Genomic DNA, 18,542 nt, shown 5'->3' with positions numbered 1-18,542 from the left:
TGTGCTTTTGTATTGATCTTTTAAAACTATAATCCCACTATCTTTAAAATCCTTCAAATTCTAGTCCATAAAAATATTAAATATGCACGGTGGCTCAGTGGTTAGCACTGCTGCCTCACAGCACCAGGGTCCCAGGTTCAATTCATGCCTTGGCAACTGTCCATGTAGAGTTTGCACATTGTCCTGTGTCTGCGTGGGTTTCCTCCAGGTGCTCTGGTTTCCTCCCACAGTCCAAAGATGTGCAGGCCAGGTGAATTGGCCACGTTAAATTACCCGTAATGTTAGGTGCATCAGTCAGTGAGAAATGGGTCTGGGTGGGTTACTCTTCAGAGGTTCGGTGTGGACTGGTTGGGCTGAAGGGCCTGTTTCCACACTGTAGGGAATCGAATCTAATCTAAATTCATCACATCAGGGTAAAAGCAATTTTAGAAAATTCCTCTCCAGACAAAAAAAAAGGCATCATAAAATTAGTTTAAAAGACTTGGACCATGAGATATTATGTATCCTTGCACCAATACTTTGACCAGAGACTGAACTGAACTGCATTAGCAATATAAACACCATGACAAGAGTGGGTCAGAGGTTAGAAATCCTACAGCAAATAACTCACTTTCTGACATCAAAGCCAGTCTATCAGGCACAACTCAGGTTCGTGTTGGAATTCTCCCCACTTGCCTCGATGAATGTAGTTCTAACACCACAAGAAACTTGACACTGTCCAGGACAAAACAGCCCATTTGATTGGAATCATACCCACAAGCATCCATTCCTTCCACCACCAACATTCAATAGCAGCAGCGTGAACCATCTAAAACATGAAATGTAGATATTCATAAAGGTTCCTTCTACAGCATCTTCTGAATGTAAAAGAACTTCCATCTAGAAGGACAATGGCAGCATGTAGATGGGAACACTACGACTCTCAACTTCTCCAAGCCACTCACCATCCTGACTTGGAACATTTTATTGTTACTTCTTTATCACTAAGTTAAATCTTAGAACTCTCTCCACAACAGTAGTGGGTATACCAACAAAATGAACTGCAACAGTTCAAGGTGACAGCTCACCTGCACCTTCTTGCTCTAATACCACTAAAGATGGACAATAAATGCTGCTCCAGCCAGGTGAAGCCCACATCACTTGAATGATTCAAGAAAATTTAGCCCAATATTGGTTAGTTCACTTGAAATTTTCCCTGTATCATGAAATTGAACTCAATTTGCAAGAAAAATATGCATTCTTCAGTCCTGTGATATTTTTGATATTTATATGTTTCTTCAGAAGGAAAAACAGGATTACTAAGTTTTTTTAAAAAGCCACCTGGCTGCTAGTGATAAACATTATGAAGATTTCCAGATTTGAACTTTGTAATAATTTGATACAACCGAGTGCCGTGCTTGACCATTTCAGACAACCTAAAACTACAGTAGTGCAGATTTGAGGTCACACGGAGGCCAGACCAGTTAAGGAAGGCAGATTTCCTTCCTGAGTAGACATTAGTAAATGAAGTGGGTTTTTATAACAATCAGCAATGGTTACACAGTCACCACGAGGCTAGCTTTCTTTTTCTCTTTCCATTTTTAATAAAACACAAATTTCACCAACTCCACAGGAGATTATGAACAATGTCTTCAGAAAAATAGACCTGGGTTCAGGATTACAGCTCACTACCACATTCTCAAGGGCAACAGGGATGGGCAGTAGACGCTGGCTAGGCAGTGACACCCATGGCCCATGAGTAATTTTTTTTAAATTGGCGAAGTGGTAATGTAGTAGTAAATGTCACTAGGCCACTGGAATTCTCCTCATTTGCTTAGATCAATGTAGCTCTAACAACACAAGACACTATTCAGGACAAAACAGCTGCATTTCATGTTGTAGATGCTGCACACTGCTGCTATTGAATGTTGGTGGTGAAAGGAATGGATGCTTGTGGGTCTGATTCCAATCAAACGGGCTGTTTTGTCCTGGATAGTGTCTTGTGCTGTTAGAGCTACATTCATCTTGGCAAGTGGGGAGAATTACCGGCCTAGTGACATTTACTACTACATTACCACTTACCCAATTAAAAAAATATTACTCGTGGATCATGGGTGTCACTGCCTAGCCAGTATCTACTGCCCATCCCTGTTGCCCTTGAGAATGTGGCGGTCATCTGCCTTCTTTAGATTACTTACAGTGTGGAAACAGGCCCTTTGGCCTAACAAGTCCACACCGACCCTCCAAAGGGTTTGAACCTCTGCAGTCCATTCGTTGTCTATAGACTCTCAATGCCCTCAGGAAGGGAATTCCAAACTTCTGTTCCAATAGTCTATGAATGGTAACATGCTTCCAAGTCATCTCGGAGTGTGGCTTGGAGGGGAACTTCCAGGTGCTGATGTTTCCAGCTCTCTGCTGCCCTTGTCCTTCTCAAAAGAAGTGGTAATGGGTTTGCAAGGTTATCACAATTGCATGAAACAAAGCAAAATGGAAATAACCAAGAGGAAAACTAATTCAATCATTAATGATGAATTTGTCACATTCCTCCCCCACCTTACTTTCCAACCAAAACTCTTTCTAATCATCTCCAGAGCTTCATGGAACAGAAAGAAAAAAAAACTATTAAAAAACTTTAAAACCAAACTTAATCCTGCAGCACTGAACGGCTATTGCATTTGTAAACTAAGGTCTTTTGTTTTGGATGACAAATATAGTTACAAGAGTCTTTTAAAATATTTTACAACAACAATCTTGGACATAAATCTTCAGATTTGCCTACAGTTTTTCTGTAGCTAACTAATTCCTCAACTTGCTCATTTTAAATGTTCAAGAACAAGCACCTAGCATTTTCATTAAACATTACTTTTCTTAAGAAAATTTTCATTGAGGTACTTCCAATGTATTGCATGCCCAATTTCATGCTGAGAGAACTGGAGCGAGACAGACATTTGTGAACCAAGTCATTTCTTGGTGCAAATGCACTGCAAAAAAGAACTGCAAATGCTGGAGAACTGAAACAAAACTAGAAATTGCCTGGTGAAACCCAGGTCTGGCAGCATCTGAGGGAACAGAGCAGAGTTAATGGTTTGAACCCGGTGACTCTTCATCAGAACTGCTAGCAGCCAGGAAATTGTGTTATTTAGGCTGAAGGTGAAGTTTAATGAAACTTTAACGCTGCTCTCTTCCCACAGATGCTGCCAGACCTGATGAGTTTCACCTGCAATTTCTGTTTTTATTTTATTGACTATCCCTAGTTGATCAATAAAAGACAGTGGTCGGCATTTTTCTTGAATTGCTAATTACGGTTTAATGTATTTGAATGATTTTTTTAAACCACTCCAAAAGGTCAACAAGTGCCAGTCAAGTTGGTATGGCCCGAGTGTGAAAAGAGAACAGCTTTTCTATCTTAAGAGGCATCAGGAGCCTGTTAGATTTGAGAGATACTCTGACAGTTTCATGATTACTTAATTTGTTACATAGAGTTTTTGCAAATTTACTATAAATTCTCAAACTGATTTACAGTCTAACAAACAGGGGGTGCCCATAGCATTTTTTGCTCAGTTCTTTTGATTACTTGTTACTGTTCAATAATAGGAACTGTTTAATTAACATACACAAACTTGATGGAAGTGGAGTTAGACAGAATGGAGAGAAACAGCGATAGGAAAAAAACGGATGAAAACAAAAAAAAGTGAGAAAGCAAGCAAGCATAAAAAACTCAAAATGACACTATACTAGTCATAGAGGACCAATTGTGAAACAAAGTTGGAGTGGCTACCAATTGACAGCATGCTGTACTTCAAACAGCCAATAATCAGAAAACAAAGAAGGATGACTGGTATGTCCATCCTTCACAGGCACCACTGTTAGATTTTGGGGTTTCCTGATCACAGTCACCTAACATAGTCAGGTGATCATTTGTAATGTAGCAATTTTCAGATAATTTTTAAGTTCAAGCAGCTGTTTTGCAATAATGCATTATTCAATCAAACAAAGAAAGTAAATATACGATCTGTCAGAAATGAGAATGTTTCAGAATCAGGAAAGCAGTCTGTAGAAGGGAGAAAGAGGCAGTGTATTCTCGGGAGTTTTCAAGGAGTGGTGTGCTTGCCTCTGGTGCTTTGCAGTCTTTGGTGGTAGCAGTTTTTATTCTTCATTGGTGCTGATGAAGGGAAACTCCTGGTCTTCGTTCAATGGAGGAGCAGACTCATTCCACAGGATCTTCTCTCTTTTTTCCATCACTTTTAACCTACCCCTGACAACCGATCTGATTTTGGGGCTGGCAATCTATGCTGTGTTAAACACCTGTCTGAATCTTTTAAGTCAATGATCACAGGCAGCTACTTTTGATGCCAGGATGATTGTTGTTCTCTACAGGTCTTTATTCGAGGGTTAGTTAACAATTCTAAAAACAAAAATATACTTTTCCCAAACTATACATTTATTATTAAGGTACACATGACGGCAGATAAATTGTCAATGCTAATTCAATTGGATATTGTGACTTCAGTGATTCTTGTGATTGTTCCTATTGTTATACACTAGAAATTTTGCAAGTTACTGTTGTAACAGCAGATAAATAAAATTTCTTGCTACATAGTAAATACGAAAAAAATTCAGTTTGAATGGGACCCCAATTTTCAATACCACTATTTAAGAACACTAAATTTTCTCCAGAACCAACCTTCACATGGACATCATCTGTTTGTCATTTTCCTGACATAATTAAGTCTGTGCAGTCTCCAGCTTCATGCAATGTTCTCAAAAACAGTGATTTTCAAGGGAAATGATCTTCATTGTAACATTAGAACCTGTAGTCAAAGAAACCATTTTTCAGTCAGTATAGATGTCAGCAATCTTGATGCACTAAGATAAGTTTCCTTAAATGATTTTTAAAAAAACTGCATCCAGTTTTTATACAATTCAAGTAAATGTAATTTAAACAACATTCCACAAACATACTGATCAAATATTTTGGGGTAGAGTATAAAGAAGAAAAAGAGCATATGTTGTTAAAAAAAGTGGATGATAGTGATAATGAGTGTGAAGTAAAATCCTCAAAAGTGAACCTCCTAATATTCAATTAGTAAACAGAGAAATACTGGAACAGTGGTTTCATATTTAGAGGACAGACAACCTGAGGATCTTATGAGACAATTTAGAAAGCATCAGGTAATCTGTAGAAATACATCTGGATGTACTATGTTAGCTAGGCATGAATCAGGACTGAAAACAGCTTATGAGCTACTTCTCAGTTGAGCCCACAAAAACAAGCTCAGATGGAAACAGACATTCGATACAAGCTGGAAACCACTTGATTCAATCTCGACAAAGCAGATGGAGTTCATTGATAGTGTGAGCTCCTAAACCAGGTACAACAACTGGATTCTGTATATGGTATACTGACAGATTCATATCCAATTCGATGGTTCACATACAGTATTGATAGAATTGGTAGTGTCTCATTTCCTTCTAAGGTTGACCTATTAAAGGGGTACTGGCAAATGCCATTGACATAAAGGGCCTAAGAAATATCTGTTGTCAGGTGATCCAATTTGAATTAAGGAGTACCCCAGTGACAATCCAGAGGCTTATAAATTAAGTAATAGCTGAGGTATAGAATGGTGTAGTTTATTTAGATGTGGTGGTATATCATAGCATATATGAATAAACAACATACCAATAACGAACTTCAAGCCTGCTCAGCCTTTCAGTAAAAGATGGCTGATCTGATTTTAAATCAGGATTAGAATGGTGCTGGAAAAGCACAGCAGGTCAGGCAGCATCCTGATTTTAAAATCAGTCAATCCTGCATAATCCTGACAATCTTTTAAAAATTAATTCACAGGATGTGGGTGTCACCAACTAGGCCAGCATTCACTGCCCATCCCCGAGTGCCTAGAGCTGTGGCTCTGGAATCACATGCAGGCCAGACCAGGTAAGGACAGTGGATTTCCTTCCCTGACTTTAGTCAACCAGAGGTCATTAGTGAACCAAATGGTTTCATGGTCATCAACAGATTTTTAGATAGATATGATATTTTTACAGAATTCAGATTTTATCAACTGTCATGATGAGATTTGAACCTGATTCGTAGAACTTTAGCTGGGTTTCCCATGAACGGTCTGGCATTAATAGCATTAGGTCAACACCTTTCCCATTGGTAATCAACACAATCTATCTGCCTCAAAAATATTTAAACATGCTATTTCTGCTGCCTTTTAAGGAAGAGAATTCCAAAGACACTCAACCCTCAGAAAAAAAGAACGTTTCCTCTTTTGTTTTAAACTATGCTCCCTAGTCTCCCACAAGAAGAAACATTCTTTCAACATCCACCTAAAGACCTCCAGGATCTTCTAGGTTTCAATTAAGTCATCTCTAATTGTAAATTTGCGAGGATACAGGCCTAGCCTTTCTTCATAAGGCAATCGCTTATTTCAGGTATTAGTCTCAAGCTTTCTTGAACTGAATCTAACACATTAGTATTCTTCAATAAGTATGGTGACCAGTACTGTACACAGTACTCCAGATACAGTCTTATCAGTGCCCTGTGTTAAGTATAATCTATCTATTCTTGCATTCAATTCCACTCACAAAAAGTCATAACATTCTATTAGCTTTCCTGATTTTATGCTGTACCTGCACACAAACTTTCTGATTCATGCGCTAGGACACTTATCGCTTCAAATCCCAGAACTCTGCAACCTTTCACCACTTAGATAATAGGGGTCTTCTTTATTCTGTAAAAATGGACAATTTCACAGATATTCTCTATTTGCCATATTTTTGCTGATGCATAACCCGTAGTAGGCTTTTTACGGCCTCCTCACTAGTCACTTTCCGACTTATCTTTGCGTCATCAGCAGGGAGACAGAGAGACAGGGAGAGAAAAAGAAAAAAGGAGAGAAAAAGAAAAAGGGAGAGAAAAAGAAAAAGGGAGAGAAAAAGAAAAAAGGAAATGAGGAAGGAAAAGACAGAAAAGCATGGAACACCTTCCATGTAGTTGTTTTTTAAGACCAGCAGCCTCAAAACTGACTGACTTGAGAAAATCAAACCAAACCAGAGAAAAGCTGAGCTGGGAGAACAGGCCACTCCTCTTCCATTGTACAAGTGTATTCTTTTAAACTTGAAAGCCTTTTGCCTGAGACAATGTGTTAGCTATAATCAAATTGGCCTGAAAGCCCAACCAAGCCAAGACCTTTTGGAATCACTGCTTTTACAAACTCTCTGGGAAAAAAAAAGCCAACGACATCATAAACTTGTTGAAGGAGCAGCATTGTCATATACCACTCATGAAATCACATGGAAAGAGAATATGAGACAAATAGAAGACATGTTTAAGCAATTACAGTTGGTTGAGTTAGTAATAAATTTAACCAAAAGCTGAATGAGGGTGAATGGATTCAAGTCATCTGTTTTATGGTGTTTGATCATAAGATATGTGATACACATACTTTGAGGTAGCATTTCAGCTTATAGGAGTAGAGGAATGTAAAGACTATGTCTTTGTATGTTTTGATAACTTCGATTGTGGAATGAGGACTGTTTTAGAACGAGGAATCATGGAAATAATTGCTGCACTATTTAAAAGTAATTTATTTTGCATTGTTGCTCTGTTCAACTAGTGGGATGAAGCTGATTGCATGTGGGCTTGCCGCAGAGAGGGCATACAAAGTGAAATTTAGCAAGAAACAAGTAACTGACTTGGCTTGTGGAGTTGTGACCAGGTATTGGTGACAAAGGCCATCTGACTGCCAACAATTATGATTAGCTTCTGGGTAGCTGAATACCTTGTGATTGCAAGTGATAAGCCCAGTAAGTAAGAGACACATATTCTTTCATTGTAGATACAATATTCTTCAGGTGAGTGAGAGGCATTGTGTCACTGGATGAGGACACCACGAGAAAAGTTTCCTTTGGTCAGAACATGAGACCCACTAACGCAACTGTTCAGTTCTTAGTTCAGCAGTTTAGCTCCTTTGTCATGGAGGGAACTGGGTCAAAGCTGGAACTCTCTCCCTACTTTATGAAGTACCTGAGTTGTATTGCTTATAAGGCAACTGAACTATATGGAGCACATATAGTAGAGGACCCAGTGAGAAGGCAAGAGTAATTGAATATCTCTGTGCTGATAACATTCAGGCCAAGTTATAGGAGTTAATAAGCATTGCAGTCAGGACTTAGGAAATGTCCGGAAAGTTGGAGGTTGACAAGTCGGATGGATGTCACTATTTAGGTACCACCACACACTGCAGCACAAACGTACTACGCAAAACAGAGGAGAATCACCTATACAACGTATTCAAGAACGGATACTTAAATAATACTGTGCGCAGATTCCTCAAGAACAAACCATGACAAGCAGACCAAACGCAGCCAGAAACCCTAACCACCTTATCATACATCAAAGAAGTCTCAGAAATGACAGCCAGACTACTAAGACCCCTCGGAATCCTAGTAGCACACAAACCCACCAACACACTCAAACAAAAATTAACAAACTTAAAAGACCCAGTACATCCCATGGACAAAACCAACGTCATCTACAAAATTCCATGCAAGGACTGCCACAAACACTACGTAGGACAAACAGGAAGAAAGTTAGCCACCAGGATAAACAAACACCAGCTAGCCACAAAAAGACACAACCCTCTCTCCCTCGTAGCCCTACACACAGATGAAAAAAAAACACCATTTCGACTGGGACAACACATCTATCCTGGGACAGGCTAAGCAAAGACATGCCAGAGAATTCCTCGAGGCCTGGCACGCCATGAACAAACACATAGATCTAGATGCCATCTATCAACCCCTCAAAACGAACAGGAAATGACATCATCACAAACCCCAGGAACCCCATCCAGGAGAAAGATATAAATAGAAAGCAGGAGACAATAGCTTCGCTTCACTTGGAGGTCGCCACTGATGATGTTACCTAGCCAGGTAATGAAACGTCTTGATGTCAAACCTACAGCTCAGCGAGCAAACCTACACCCTAAACCTCAACCTGAGCTACAAACCTTCACAAACCTTGCAAAAAATGATACTGTAGTACAAGGTGATATGCGAGGGAGATACATACATTAGAAGAATGATGTAATGTTCCAAGATCTTCCTGACCCCTCTCCTGCAGTCTTATAGCAGGATAAACCCATAGTAAGATGTTTCTTCAAATTTATGGTTTCCTTATCTGAACAAACTCGAAATAAGGTTGGGCAGCAAGCGACCAATAGGCACAATAAGCAAAGATGTATTTGAAATGGAAACACTTCCAGGGCTGTGTGGTAAGAGGGATGAATGAGTCTGATTAGGTAGCTTTTTATTTCCCTAAAAGTCAGTAATGGCACAGTGGACTGAACAGCCGACTGTGCTCCAACATTTTCTGAAATGAGCAAAATGGAAATGCTTATGTTAGATGATGCTAACTGTTTTGAGTTCAGAAACAGAACCTTGAAGGTACCAAATATTATTTTCATCAATATAATTTCAGGTATAATGTTTAATTTTTCAAATGTGCTGGTTAAAGGGTCTTAAAATGTTTGAATTTTAACTTTTACTTTGCATAATTGCAACAAATGCATGTTCTGCTAATCAGTTTGACTAAATACTTTACTGTACCTGATTCTTTTCTCATCATCTTTTTTTTAAATGTCTATAGTTTACACTTAATGTAAATCAGTCATTATTTAAAAGAAAATCACAGCAGAACGGTGGTGGCACGGTGGCTCAGTGGTTAGCACTGCAGCCTCACAGTGCCAGGGACCTGGGTTCAATTCCAGCCTCTGGCGACTGCCTGTGTGGAGTTTGCACATTCTCCCAAAGTCGGTGGGTTTTCACCAGGTGCTCTGGTTTTCCCCCTACAGTCCAAAGATGTGCAGGTTAGGTGAAATGGCCATGCTACATTGCCCAGCCTTTTCCCACAGCACCAGTCCCTGATAATGCCCTCCAAACTTGATGTTTCATGGATGGACCTGCAGACCGAGCTGCGGACCGAACTGTGTCCAAGCTCCTGAACTGGTATCTGAGAAGGTCCCTAATTTTGTCACAACCACGCCCTGATAGAGAAGTACCTCCTTGGACATCAATGAGGACCACTGCCCTAAGACTTTGAGACATGGCCGTTGCTTGAGAAGTTATACCTATCTGGAAAGATTAGGTAAACCAGTGTTGGATAATTTAATGATTCTGAAAGGGTTAATGTTAAAGACTTCTTAAGCTCCAGCCAGCCTGATGACGTGATACTGGCTTGCATTGGATAAGCAAAACTTCTTCGGATGTCTGCAGAGCAAACTTATATCCACTGGTGCCATAGCCTTTGTTATAATGTCCAATGAATGAATGTAACTTTACCAAATGCAATTATGCAATAAATTTGTTAAGACAATTGTTAAATTTCAAGATTGGTTTATCATCTCTCATTGCAAGCCAGTTAGGGCTTGAGTCACAGCCAAACAAAAGGAGAATTGTGTTTTTTTTTCATTCACAGGATGAGGGTGCTTCTGATTAGGCTAGCATTTATTCCTCATCCCTGAGGCTAGTTAGGAGTCAACTGTATTGAGTCACATGTAGGCCAGACCAAGTTAAAATGGCAGTTTTCTTCCCTAAAGGGCATTAGTGAACCAGATGGGCTTTCCCCCAACTAATGATCATTTGACTCTTAATTTCAGATTTTTAATCGAGCTCAAGTTCTACCATTTACCATGGCAAGATTTGAACTGGGGCCCCCAGAACATTACCTGGCTCTCTGGACTAACAGTCCAGTGATAATACCACTAGACTATCTCCTCTCCTTAATAAGTGGCAGCATCCTTCTAATCACAAATGCTAAAGTTAGGACAGTGGCTCAGTGGTTCGTACTGCTGCCTCACAGTGCCAGGGATCCAGGTTCAATTCCTGCCTCGGGCAGTCTGTCTGGGTGAAGTTTGCACATCTAACCTGTGTCTGTGTGGGTTTCCTCCCACAGTCCAAAGATGAATTGGCCATGCTGAATTGCCCATAGTGTTAGGTGCATTAGTCAGAGGGTTACTCTTCAGAGAGTCAGTGTGGACTCGTTGGGCCAAAGGGCCTGTTTCCACACTGTAGGGAATCTAATCTAAACAATAAAACTTTTTTCTCAATCATTGATGAACAGCTCTCAGCACAATATCCAGAAAGCAAAATGGTCAATTTCAGTCAGAAGCCAGTGTTTCAACCTGCTTTCTGTTCCTGAAGAATCTAAAAATGAAGAGTGCCTGAAAAGTGTAAAGTGCTGCTGGAATTAATATTTCAACAATATAAAATTTGCTTGGGATAGAATCTCTCCTGCTTTTAGGTACTTAATTTTAGTTCAGTTCCATTAACTAAAAGTAGCTCCTCAAAAGGTCATGCGCATCCTGACATTTTGTAGCCTGGCTGTTTGCAGGCTTTGGAAGCGTACCAGCAGCTGACACAAAAATCTGATAATTAAGACATTGCTGACTTGGGTCTGCATTCTTAACAACTTAGAACAAATTTCTTATGAGTTATACGACAATATTATGCTATGTACAGGATGGTGCTGAGTGAAGAGAAAAGGATGGAGAAAGTTGAGAAACAAGAACTCAAATTGTGTACTGTCTGCTTTTAGATTAAGTCGTAACCACAAATGTGATTTTAATTCTTCATTTTTTGAGAGGCTGGAGAAAACAAAAAAGAAAAATGTTTTTAAGTCATAAGAACAATATTATCACAGGTAATAATAATTATTTTTGGACTGTATAAAGCTAGCATTTTTTTTTCATGGGATATGAATATTTGTTTCTCATCCCTAACTGCACTGCAGTCGTAAAATTCATTTCCAATTCCTTGCAAACTCTGAAGAATTGCAAAAAAAATTTAACTTTCAGCAAGAATAAAAATCTGAAGTTAAATAATCTGAACTTCACTCAACCAAACAACAATCTATATCTACCCACCAACCACTATTCTTATGTTGCAACACAGTTACCCCACATTCATTTGAATACAGCATCATTTTGCATATGGCCAGCTCGACAGCACCTGAACAATAGGCACAGGCTGATGCACTTCCTATTGAATACTGTACATCAGTACCAACATGCAGCCCCACCACCAATGTTTAAATTACTTACATTTCACACTGTGCTACTCCCTCTATCAGCATTTCCCTCTTGAAAGTGTTATGGATCAGGCCAAAGCCCCTCAAAATATATTATGAAGAGAGCCTAGACCCTAATTTTTTTCTTATCTGAAATACAAGTGCCAGATGTTGCATACCAGATGCAATTTGATTGGTCAAGCTACCAGTCTTGAAGCAAAATACACTTTATTCACACACTACAGTTAAAACACAACAAAACAAAGAAGAAATTGGAATACCTTAACATTATTAGAAAACTTAGAATACAGAGTTACCTCAATTATCCAGCATTTGATTATCTGAACATCAGATTATCTAGCAAGATCGCAAGGTCCCAATGCTTAGGTAAACAATGTTATCCAGCATTTGATGATCCGAATTCGACCAAAATGCTCCCCGCCCGAACACTGTAGCTTTCAAACCCAGCTTCAAGACCCCATCAACTATTATTGAAAAACGAAACCTAAGTAGTCCTGGTTTTGTGGGAGGTTGATCCCACCCATTCAGACTGTTTCAGTTGTTCCAACTTTTAAAACAAAACTCAAAGTCTCACAAGCAGTTGACTTTATTGGATTCAAATCGACAGCTCAAAACCTGTGTCTTAAAGTCAAGATCAGAGTGGTGCTGGAAAAGCACAGGTCAGGTAGCATCCCAGGAGCAGGAAAATTGCGTTTCGGGCAAAAGCCGTTCATCAGGACCTCGATTTTCCTACTCCTCTGATGCGTCTGACCTGCTGTGCTTTTCCAGCACCACTCTAATCTCCAGCGTCTGCAGTAGCTACTTCTGTCTTAAATCCTGTCTTCAAAAAACAAACAGGACAAACTACGCCTCTTTAAGCCATTGTATCGTCACAAAAAAAACCCTTTTTAAATCCAATTCTGACCAATCCTTTGTTGACTACTCTGAAGAATCACTTACATGTGCCAAGTAACTTCAAATTACTTTCTACATTCCAGGAACTATGAATTGTTTTGGCATCCCATCCATTTGTGTTATATAGAGCAGAGGAAACAGATGCAAGCCCACACAAAAGCTACTGGAGAAAAAGCTGTAATATTTTGGTTATCAGCTAACAAGGAAAAAAATTCGACATTAATCCTCCCTGTCATGTTAGCCATCGAACACCCAATTATGTCCCAAAGAAGGTCAAAAGAAAATACCCATTCCCTAAAATCATTAACGAGAGGCCACGCTTTCAAGGGGAGAGGTGGAAAATTTAAGGGGGATACATGCGGCAAGTACTTCACACAGCGGGTGGTGGGTGGTTGGAACGCGTTGCCAGTAGAGGTGGTAGAGGCAGGCACGGTAGATTCATTTAAGATGCGTCTGGACAGATGCACAAGTAGGTGGGGAGCAGAGGGATACAAATACTTAAGAACTGCCAGACAGGTTTAGACAGTACATTTTGATCGGGTCAGGCTTGGAGGGCCAAAGGGCCTGTTCCTGGGCTGTAAATTTTCTTTGTTCCTTGTTGTTACTTATCAATGTCAAATCACAACTGGGGAAAGGGAGTGGGGTAAATTAAGTTCGAGATTTTAGCAACCATGCGATTCAGGACCAATCAACGGTTAGTTTGTGAGCATGAATTATAACAACCACAAAGGATTCAGTTTGGATCCTTAATCTCTGTTAAAATTAGTAGATTTCAGTGAGAAAGGTGGGGTATAGCACTGAAAGTGGTTTAATCTTCCACAATGGAGAGGAGACAGCCATATTCCTATTTGAATGGTACAGCATGATTGAAGAGCCAAACGGCCTACTCCTCTTCCTAATTCTTATTGAGTCATAGAGATGTACAGCATAGAAACAGGCCCTTTATTCCAACTCGTCCATGCCGACCAGATATCCCAACCCAATCTAGTCCCACTTTTAAATATTGCAATTGTACTAGCCTCCACCACATCCTCTGGCAGCTCATTCCATAAACATACCACCCTCTGTGTGAAAAAGGTTGCCCCTTCGGTCTCTTTCATATCTTTCCCCTCTCACCCCAAGCTTATGCCCTCTAGTTCTGGACTCCTCCACCCCAGGGAAAAGACTTTGTCTATTTATCCTATCTATGCCCCTCATAATTTTGTAAACTCTGTAAGGTCACCCCTCAGCCTCCGATGCTCCAGGGAAAATAGCCCTAGCCTGTTCAGCCTCTCCTGACAGCTCAAATCCTCCAACCCTGGCAACATCCTTGTAAATCTTTTGTAAACCCTTTCAAGTTTCACAACATCATTCCGATCGGAAGGAGACCAGAATTGCACGCAATATTCCAACAGTGGCCTAACCAATGTCCTGTACAGCCGCAACATGACCTCCCAACTCCTGTACTCAATACTCTGACCAACAAAGGAAAGCATACCAAACACCTCCTTCACTACCCTATCGACCTGCAACTCCACTTTTAAGGAGCAATGACCCTATATTCCAAGGTCTCTTTGTTCAGCAACACTCCCCAGGACCTTACCAGAAAGTGTAGAAGTCCTGCTAAGATTTGCTTTTCCAAAATGCAGCGCCTCACATTTATCTAAATTAAACTCCATCTGCCACTTCCCAGCCCATTTGATCAAGATCCCGTTGTAATCTGAGGTAACCTTCTTCATTGTCCACTACACCTCCAATTTTGGCATCATCAGCAAACTTACCAACTATACCTCTTATGCTCACATCAAAATCATTTATATAAATGATGAAAAGTAGTTATGCTCATAGAAAGGGTTGAAAAGAAAAAAACTAGAGCCTTCCCACTGTTAGTTACTATACAATGCCTTCTAGTTGCAAACGCATGTCTGAAAATCTGGCAAGAAAGCATACTTGCAGTTTCATAACAAATGTTATAAGTGCAAGGCTCTCAAATAAAATACGACCTGCTTAGATAAAATACTAGGGGGCTGCCATCAACCATAGAACTGCAACCCAGCATAGCAGAAATCATCTAGATAAGGGAACAAAACAAAGAAAAATTAAAGGCATGTAAGGTAGGAGAAAGACCGCTTTTCATTAAAAATAAAATGCCTTTTAAAAAAAAATTAAAGCCCAATTTCCTGCAAACAGTGTTTTCTAAAATTGTTACCATTTTCTTTATAAATCTTCCCCATACCGTATAATTTCTTTTTTCTTTCAGTATTTTCAGAAATGCAAATTATTTATGAGCTATTGAAGTAGAAGGACCAAGTTGAGGAAAAGTAGAAAATACAGGATAGAAATTAAGAGAAGAGAGCAAGCAATGAGTTTCATTGTCTTAGTTTAGGATTCATTGTCAAAAAACTGCGAATATTTGTATCCAGATACAGATTACACAGGCATCAACTTGTATTATCATGCCACAGAGCTTTCTAAATCTATAAAACATATGAAGTAAGAACATCAATGGAGTGGCTTGTTAATTGAGTTAACTAACTTCCAACTTATTTGTTGAAAAGTTTGTGAATTTAAAGTAACATGAAAAAAAGTCAATCTTTTTTCTATAAACACAAACACACATCTTCCATTCTGTGAAATGGATATTACAAACGCAAATTTCAAAAGAATACATTCTAATTACAGGAGCTTGACACTACGCCACCAGAATACTACCACTCCAAATGTATATTTCAAAATAATTTTGTTAAGATTAATGAGCAATTGTCTTACTATAATACCTTCAAAACTGAAGTATAATTGATGACAGAGACCAATAAAAATAATCAAAAAGAGAACATGAAAAGTATTTAATATACCCTCACACACAGTTTGTGACATGGGTAAATTTACTCAATGTTGCACCACTGCTGGTAAAGCCCGTTTCTGTTTTTGACCCTACAGTTAGTATTTTGTTGGATAACCATCTTTTTAAATATGGTGTGTTCAAACTGAGATAGCCTATAGGTGTCTTGTGCATGCCTGAACATCTACCAGTTCTTATATTATCATTCATCCACATTAAGTAATACAAATCATATCAACGAACGAACATCGCTCCCAATCTTGAAGGAATTAAAAAAAGCATAATTCACCAGCTCAGCAATCAAACATTTGTATGTATATGGCATGAAAGCAGTACATTGTAAATATAGCAACTCTTAAATCATAATAAAATTATCAACATTATCAAAATTTTTCAAACACCTTGAATTGCATAATTGCCTCACCTTATAGATACGGTATGTAGATATCTTAATCAAACAGTTAATACATTCAACTTTTCTGTAGAACATTCTCCTGCAGTGAACATCAAACATAGAGCAGTACAGCATCTTTGACCCTCAATGTCATGTTGATCTTATATCCTACTGAGACCAAACTAACCTACAAATCCTTCATTTCACTGTGCCTATCCAAAAGTCACTTAAATGTCCCTACTGCTGGTACTGCATTCCACACACCCAACACTCTCTGCGTAAAGAGCCTACCTCTGACATCTCCCCGAACTCCTCCTCCAATCACCTTAAAATTATGACCCCTCGTGACAGCCATTTCTGCCCTGGGAAAAAGTCCCTGGCTATCCCCTCTACCTATGCTTCTCATCCTCTTGTACATCTCTATCAAGTCACCTCACATCCTTCTACGCTCCAACGAGAAAAGCCCTAGCTCTCCCAACCTTTCTTCCTTAGACATGCACTCCAGTCCAGACAGCATCTTGGTAAGTCTCCTGTGCACCTTCTCTAAAGCTTCCACTTCCTTCTTATCATGAGCCGACCAGAACCGAACACAATATTTTAAGTGTGGTCTAACCAGGGCTTTATAAAGCTGCAGCATAACCTCACGGCTCTTAAACTCAATATCCCGCTAACGAAAACACACCATAAGCCTTCTTAATAACCCTATCAACTTGGGTGACAACTTTGAGGGATCTATGGATGTTGACTCCAAGATCATTCTGTTCCTCCGCACTGCCAAGAATCCTGCCTTTAACCTTATATTCTGTATTCAAATTAGACCTTCCAAATGAAATCACTTGACATCACTTCCACAACTCCACCAACCTTCGTGTCTCGGCAAAACTACTAACCCACCCTTCCACTTCCTCATCCAAGTCATTTATAAAATTCATAAAGAGCAGGGGTCCCTCAACAGATTACCAGGAGAGTAACATAAACTTAATTAGATATCTTTCATGGAAGACTAGGACATACTTTGAGTAGCATACTTAGTTAACCATAACCCTTTTGATTTTCATGCTTTCCAACCCACAATGAAGCTAAATTGACATTGTTCTTGCTGGCTACAGTTTTCACTTCATTCCTACCAGCTGACTGAACGAGCTCATTCGTCAATGCTTGCTTTTCAGCAGAGCACACAGCTGTTTGGGGGAAATCCTGTCTGCTACCATTGGCAATTTACACAGAAAACTCCTCTTTGTTGCTTAGCAGTGTCATGGTAGGTCACCCAGCTGAACAGACAGCTCTATTATTCAGGTTAAAAATCCAATGTAACCTTAAGCATGCAATTTTAAACTTGAGATTGCCCATAACAAATTCAAAACAACTGAACATACACGAGGTGTAACAGAAATCATTTTGAATTCCATGTACTTTAAACGTCCATTTTATCTTTCTACCCTAAATACTTGTCAATTTCTAAAAAAAACATGAAATTATAGTAAAACACATGAAGCAAGAAAATTCAAAAGTTCTATTTTGCTTAGTAAAAAAGCTCTGAATTAAAATACAATCAATTGTAGAACTACTTAAGTTGTGTTAAAAAGAACCATTATACAAAAATCGCATCAAAAACTTCAGTTTTGCAAACAATGAAACATGACTCATGAAGAAAATTACATTTCTCAAAAATAACTAACAAGACATGCAGGAATCATGAGCTATCAATCGATCCCCTGCTCATTTGAAAGCATAGCAAAGGTGGAGCATTAAATAATTCTAATAATGTTTCTCAGGGAGATTACTGCAAGTATTTCCAGAATTGTTTTCATGAGCAGAAAGAATGCAAAATATCTATTTTGAAATGAATACCTGTTGCCTTTAAACCTAGGCTGGTAAATTGAGAGTCAAATATTTCAAACTGAAGTGAACAAAAAAATTGTCTAACACAGCTGTGACAACCTTCTGTGACAAAACACTCTACAAATTCACAGTGCTCACACAAGAAATCTCACGTCATATCTGTCTTAAACATTCATACTCTTATTTAGAGATAATGCCCTCTCGCCTCAGTCTCTCCCACAAGGAGAACTAACTTCTTCACATCTACCCTGTCAAATTCCTTCAGAATCTTGAATGATTCAGCCACTTTATTTCTTATAAACTCTAATGAGTATAAGCCCAAACTACTCAACCGCACCTCATTAGACAAACCCTCCATATCCAGAATAAAACTAGTGAACTTTCTTCGAACTGCTTTCAATGCCAGTATATCTTTCCTTAGATAAGGAGCCCAAAACTATTTACAATATTCCAGGTGCGGTCAATTAGTACCTTGTACAATTTTAACAAGATTCCCCCCATTTTTATACTCAATT

The 18,542-nt window shown here is 39.1% G+C and overlaps 1 protein-coding gene across 7 annotated transcripts in view; it reads right to left on the bottom strand.

Moving 5' to 3' along the window:
- atosb (atos homolog b) overlaps window positions 1-18,542 on the bottom strand; it is a 154,661-nt gene that overhangs the window by 84,075 nt on the left and 52,044 nt on the right. For 6 of the 7 annotated variants that reach the window (XM_072571672.1, XM_072571677.1, XM_072571679.1 and 3 more), the window contains one exon: window positions 4,664-4,790. The gene's annotated coding sequence lies outside the window, so the exon portion shown is untranslated. Of the gene's footprint in view, window positions 1-4,663; window positions 4,791-14,952; window positions 14,976-18,542 lie in introns of those variants that run through there. The other variant, XM_072571676.1, reaches the window with a different exon arrangement.

This window comes from Chiloscyllium punctatum, chromosome 1 (genome assembly GCF_047496795.1).
Source record: "Chiloscyllium punctatum isolate Juve2018m chromosome 1, sChiPun1.3, whole genome shotgun sequence".
Lineage (NCBI taxonomy): Eukaryota > Metazoa > Chordata > Chondrichthyes > Orectolobiformes > Hemiscylliidae > Chiloscyllium > Chiloscyllium punctatum.
The sequence above is the reverse complement of the archived record's forward strand: the minus strand, read 5'-3'. Positions and strand labels throughout refer to the sequence as shown.